Source organism: Terrapene carolina, unplaced genomic scaffold (assembly GCF_002925995.2).
Source record: "Terrapene carolina triunguis isolate 2854851 unplaced genomic scaffold, T_m_triunguis-2.0 Scaffold211, whole genome shotgun sequence".
Taxonomy (NCBI): Eukaryota; Metazoa; Chordata; order Testudines; family Emydidae; genus Terrapene; species Terrapene triunguis.
Genome location: NW_020664562.1, coordinates 13,356,028 through 13,362,027, shown reverse-complemented (window position 1 = coordinate 13,362,027; position 6,000 = coordinate 13,356,028).

Below are 6,000 nucleotides of genomic sequence, written 5' to 3'. Positions count from 1 at the left end.
ATCCAGATTTGGTGACTGGCTGGGACGAGATCACTAGTTTAAAAAACAAAACAAAACAAAACATACTGCTTTAAATATACTAGGTGGCATTTTTCCTCCTTAGATTGTCATAATTTGCATTATTGATGGAATTTACATATCATAAATAATAAATAAATTGTTTATGGAACAATGGCTTGTACTTCCTTTATAATACAGCCCTATTTATTGCAGTAGTAAATGTGTTTTGGAGTGGGAAACCATTCATAACCAGCCATTAATGGAAATTATTTTAATGGTAGTTTAGTAACATGACATCTTACTTAGTGCTACAGGGAAATGCATTTCAAGAAAAGTCCATCTTATCATTCTTAATTGTTATCCAACTTTTTAATAATTAAAAATTATGAAGAAAGAGCACGCATAGAAATGAGAGCAACAAAAACTGAAAAATTGCAATGAGTCTAGGTAACTTTGCAATGCTGCTTGATACAAGTGGAAGTGTGGGGATTTAATGCCACTGCCATCTCTTACACTCCATTCCTTTAATTAAACAGCCACATTATTTAACATTCTCACATTTATTACTCCTGGGGGAATTCTGTGCCAAACATTCAAAATTCTGCACACAATATTTTAAAATTCTGCAAAATTCTGCATATTTTATTAAAATAATGCAATATAATTATTTTGTTAATGTATTTAAACTACAATACAATGGATGAAGAATGGGAGTGGGGAGCATTGGAGGAAATCCCCCAACTCCCCTCTGTCTAATAGTAATGTAGCTAGTATTGACCCTTCACTTTTCTGGTTATTAGTCAACAAATATATGCAGCCATATGCTCAGTGTTACATCATAGGCAACTGAAGAGCAAGCGAGGGCTGAGGACTCAAACTGTCAATTTATTTTGGCTACTGACCATCTCCACTAAGCCTTGCCTTTCTGGCTTAGTCTCCTTACTATGAAAGTGAAGAAAAATTATACCAGTAAAATGACTTATTTCATTCTTCTGTCTCTTCTCCCACAGTCAAGCTGGGTTTGGTTACAGTATTGTGAAACATGGCTGCTTTCATGTTGTAAAACAACATACCTTCCCCTTCTCCCCATGTTTTCAGGGTTCTTAATGTTTCTGAACAGCTACTGGTCATTCTTAAAAGCTGAGCATTGTGCTGCGACTCTTCTTCCTATACCCAGGCTTTAGATTACATTGTAGCCTAATTGTTACCAGTTAACTTTTCCAAATGTGCTTCAAAAGGGTGAAGAAAAAGTGGGGCGGTTTCTCAGATCCTCTGGATATGGAAATACAGGAGAGGGCTCCTCCAGGACCAAAGCACAGCTCTTCTGTGTGCCTGCTTAGTTTGAACAATAAGTATTTACAATAATACAGTATTTCACAAAGTTAGGTTGAAGCCTGATAAAAACAGAGTGATGAAACCGATTATTAGTTGGCTAATTTGTGCTAAACCATCTGCTGTTGGCCATGTTCCTGGTTCTTATGTCAGAATTATGATCCACCAATCCAGGGACATTTATGCTCTAAACATAAACATCAAACTAGAAATATACTATCTAGAACAGAGTTAGTCCTATTGGCTTTAAGGTATGCAGTGCATGTGGGATCCTAAGAGGAAATGGATTGGGATTGGCTGGCTAGAAAGACAATAGGAAAACCAGGATGCGTGGGTCTTTAGTAACTTTATATGGGGGTACAGAATCTCACTTCTGGGAAAATGTAATATGTGCCTAATAGTTTTGCCCAGCCTTCCAGCAATCTCCAATCAAGTTTGGAGGGATGATTCTTGAAAATCAGCTAGAGCCTGAGAGCAGTTGCTGTAATCTCAGACTACCTGGGAGAATGGTAGTAAAGTTTTATTTTAACGAATTCATTGATGGCAACAGTGGCTGTAAATGTTCTTTGTTACGGGTCTAAATATTACTGAATCTCTTGCAGTGGCAGTTTGTATTCTACTTAAGTGTCAGAACTACTTGTATGCATTACTATAAACTGTACCCCACTCTAAAAAGAGAGGCTGGTCTTTGAAATCAAAATAGCTATTTTTTTTTTTATCCATTAGCTTCACAAGGAGTTGCTTATGACTATAACCACCGACCCAATGAGTCAAGCACCTCCATCAAATGCTTCACTTAATGGTGTCTTTTATTATAGTTCAGCGACCCAGTAGACTACATATTTGGTTGGTGTGCTAAGCACCTCTTAGAGCTCAGAATAAAACTTTCTGCACATCAACTGCTGCAAAACGTTCTCTTGTGACTCTGAGCAGGCATTTCTTTTACTTTCGCTTAGAAATATCAAATAGCAAAATAAATCAGGAAAATCAGTGGTTGCAAGCCTCCCATTTATAGTCTGATCCCTGTTCTGATCAATAACTTGATAAGGTATAAAATTTATAGAAAAAATGAAACTGTCTTTTTAGACTAAAGGTTAGGGTCTGATTCTCTTCTCGCTTACACTGGTGTAAATCAGGAGTAACTTCATTAAGTTATAGCCACGTAAAACTGCCCTTGTAGGCAAGGGGCAAATCAGACTTAGTTTTCAGTGTAAATTGTCTTTAGGCTAAGTCCTTCATAGCAATACAACAGTGAAGATTTCTGTATGTGTGTGGGAGGCACCTCTATTTATTATGTTTTCTGTTATGTTTAAAAGCACAGTATCACTTTTTTAACACAAAGTTCTGTTGTTGTTATAGGTTCATCCAAAATTAAATTTAAAAATAATTTAGTAATATTCAACGTACCGTTTCCTCATGCAGGATCATACACCCCCCAAAGTCGTCATCCAACAAATACATGATGAGATCAAATTTCTGAACTAATGGGTGGGATTTTATTTCCAAAGAGGCTATCACTTTGAACTCTAAACTCTGGCCTTTTTTTTTTTTAATGGCACCATAAAGTGTGTGTATATATATATGTACCTTTCAATGCTGTGCTGTCTTGGATTGATTTTCTTGGACCTAAGATTTTGCAGCCGTGGGATTAACCAGCAAGCAAATAAGATATATTATGCATATTAATTCTGGCTTGGTAAGATAGTGAATTGCACAATACTCCCCCAGCAGAGTCTTCTTCAGATTGTCTTGTACAAAGTTGAAGGAATTGCTTTGGTTGGACTTAGATCGGTAATGAAGCTATCATAAGTGTTTGATAGGTTGGCGTGTAACAACTGCTCCATGTATTTCAGTTCATATTATCTCTGCAACATGTCTTGGTCTTTTAACAGTTCATTCAATAAAGAAACGAAAGGATGTTAATCAACAGTATAACATTGGTATTCTCCGTGGAAGGGCTGCTTGTAAACAATTTCTGAAGGGGCACATACTGTAGTTTCCAAGGTGAAATAGTATTTACCATTAGAACATGTATTTACCATTGGAATTAGACATGGGTAGTATCCAAAACCCAAGATCTCCAAAAATCAGAGACATGTGGAAGTTCAGATCTGAATGTTGAAGCTTGAGATTAGTTGCTGCGAGATGACCCTGTCTAATTTCTAATACTGAAGACTAACCCATTGAAGGGGAAAAAAACCTAAAATGCTGGGTTGGCAAGAGTTCTGCAAGATCAGGAAAGAGAGAAGATAAAGATATTTTTTCATAATAGGTTATACTATTAAGGGCAAAAATGTCAAATTCTTTGTGTTGTATCTGATTTAAATTTTGGTGTCATTACATTTTGTACGTGTATAATCAGGGGTGCTGAAACAATTTGTATAGCGAGGGTGCTGAGAGCCAACCATATCTTATTTCCTGCACCTATGCATATTACCCTCCCCAAATAAAACAAAACAAAAAATCTTCACTATATTTTGACTAGCTATATTGGTTAGGGCGACCCTTCTTATAGCTTTGAAACTTGGAAAGAGTTAAACTACAAAGCAACTATTGGGAAGATCAGCCTAGCTTTCACAGTATCCTTGGCCTTAATTCTATCACCCTTGCATATCTGACTTCTCTTCCTCTTTGGAATTTTGTTCTTGTTTTGCATAATTACTTTTTATGTAGCCTTCGACCCCCTAAGTTCTCTTTATTGAACTTCATTTTGCATATGTAAATATACTATGAATTTATATAAGAACAATGTGCTCCATGATACATTCTGTGTCTATTGAAGAAGTAAGTAAAATGTGATGCAATTAAATGAATTCAGTAGTAGTTTTCAGAACTCTGCTTGATGGTAGGGTTTCATATATGCAGCTTCCTCACTTGACCATAGTGTTGAAAACGTTTGTGTAGATGGGTCTTTGAATGCTCCTAGAGGTGGAGCAGGGGCTGGAGCAGCACACAGCTGCTGTGCCCTACACAGCTGCGTACTTTGCGTATGGGTAAGGACGGCCCTGTATGATTTGTACTGCAAGAAATCATGCAACTTTTTTTCCCTGCAAGATACACAATAAGTGTTTATAACAAAGTTTAGGAAAGCAAACAAAATCCACATTAATATTTCCTCACCTCTAGATGTCCCATCTATCCTGTATTGTAAACTCTTTGCGGCAAAGACTGTCTTATTTGTAGGCACTGGAGAAAGCTAAGCACATTGTTGGTGCTAAATTAATTAATTATGATAGTGATAAAGTGGTCTCAGCGTTACTTCTGAGGACCAATAACAGTTCATCCTGAGATCCAGTTCATGAACTAAAATTCTCAGATGTCATTTTTTCTGAAAACAAATTTACTAAATACAGAGAGGTATTTGATTCTGTAAAGTAGTTTCACTTGAGCCAAGATGCAGCAGGCTGACCAATGACCTTGTCTTTGCTGTTGGCTGGATGATTCTTCAGGCTGATCTGACCAGGGCCAGCTGTTGCTTTTCCTGTTTTGACATGTTTTGGTCATTTTGCTGCTTTATAAACACAGCAGGCATGTTATTTTGAATCCTTGAAACTATTTTCAGGTCACATAGGTAATATTCATGACAACTTTCACACATTTTGTTCAGTTGATTTGTAAGCTTTCTTTGAGACACAGAAAAAAGAGGCTACAAGGAGAGAAATGATGTAGAGATTAGATAGAGAACAGATTTAGGGGAGAGACTGAGGGGAGAGAGAAGGAGGTGAGAAAACAGCAAACAGGAGACAGAAACAGAAGTGCATTCAAGTTAAAAAGGACTTTGGTCTGAGTAGGAGAGCCTGAGTGAATTAATCATTGGAATTAGGGTGGAATAGATGGGTGGAGATGAATGATGAACTGAACTGGAAGTTAAAAACAAGCACACAAATTTTCCAAAAGGAATAGAAACAAAATAAAATCATTGCATTGATGAGTGACGTGTCAGGAAACTAAGTAATTAGTTAATTACTTAATTAGAGAATTAAGAACTTGAGGTAGATGTCCCATCTAGTACACATGTCTTGGTGGTAAGTCATGCAAGGGGGCCATGCATGGGGTCTCCACACCAGCTGAGTTTCTCCCTTAGCCCACAATCCAGCAAAGCTCTTAAACCCGTGCTTAACTTTAAGAACACAAGTAGTCCTATTGACATCAACAGAACTATTCATGGACTCAAAGTTAAAGATATGCTTCAATGTTTTGCTGAGTCAGGACCTTAATGAACTTGAATTTATGAAGTTCTGTTTACAATGAAGTAGAACGAGAGTTCCATGTTTTGCAAAATGTGAACTGTACATCCAGTTACAGTGAACTTTTACTCACAGAGAAGTTTTTCTGTAGAAAAAATGACTTCACTGTAAAGTCTTTTGATCATATTTTGGGGGCTTATATTCTAAATAGAAAACAATCTTTTTACAGTTTGCATTTTCTTAATAGTCTGTGAGACAATCATACTGTATGATTTAAAATAAAAAACGGTCTAATTTAATCAGAGGCTTCAGTTTTCACAGCATGATCTGAATGAATTGATTGAACATATTTAATCAATTATACAATGCTCTGGTTTTCTTAACCTTCAGTTTGTATAGATTGTGTAAAACAAAGCTGAGATGTATTAGATGTAAATTAATAACAATGTCACTTTATATAGCAGCTCCCCGAAATACGTAA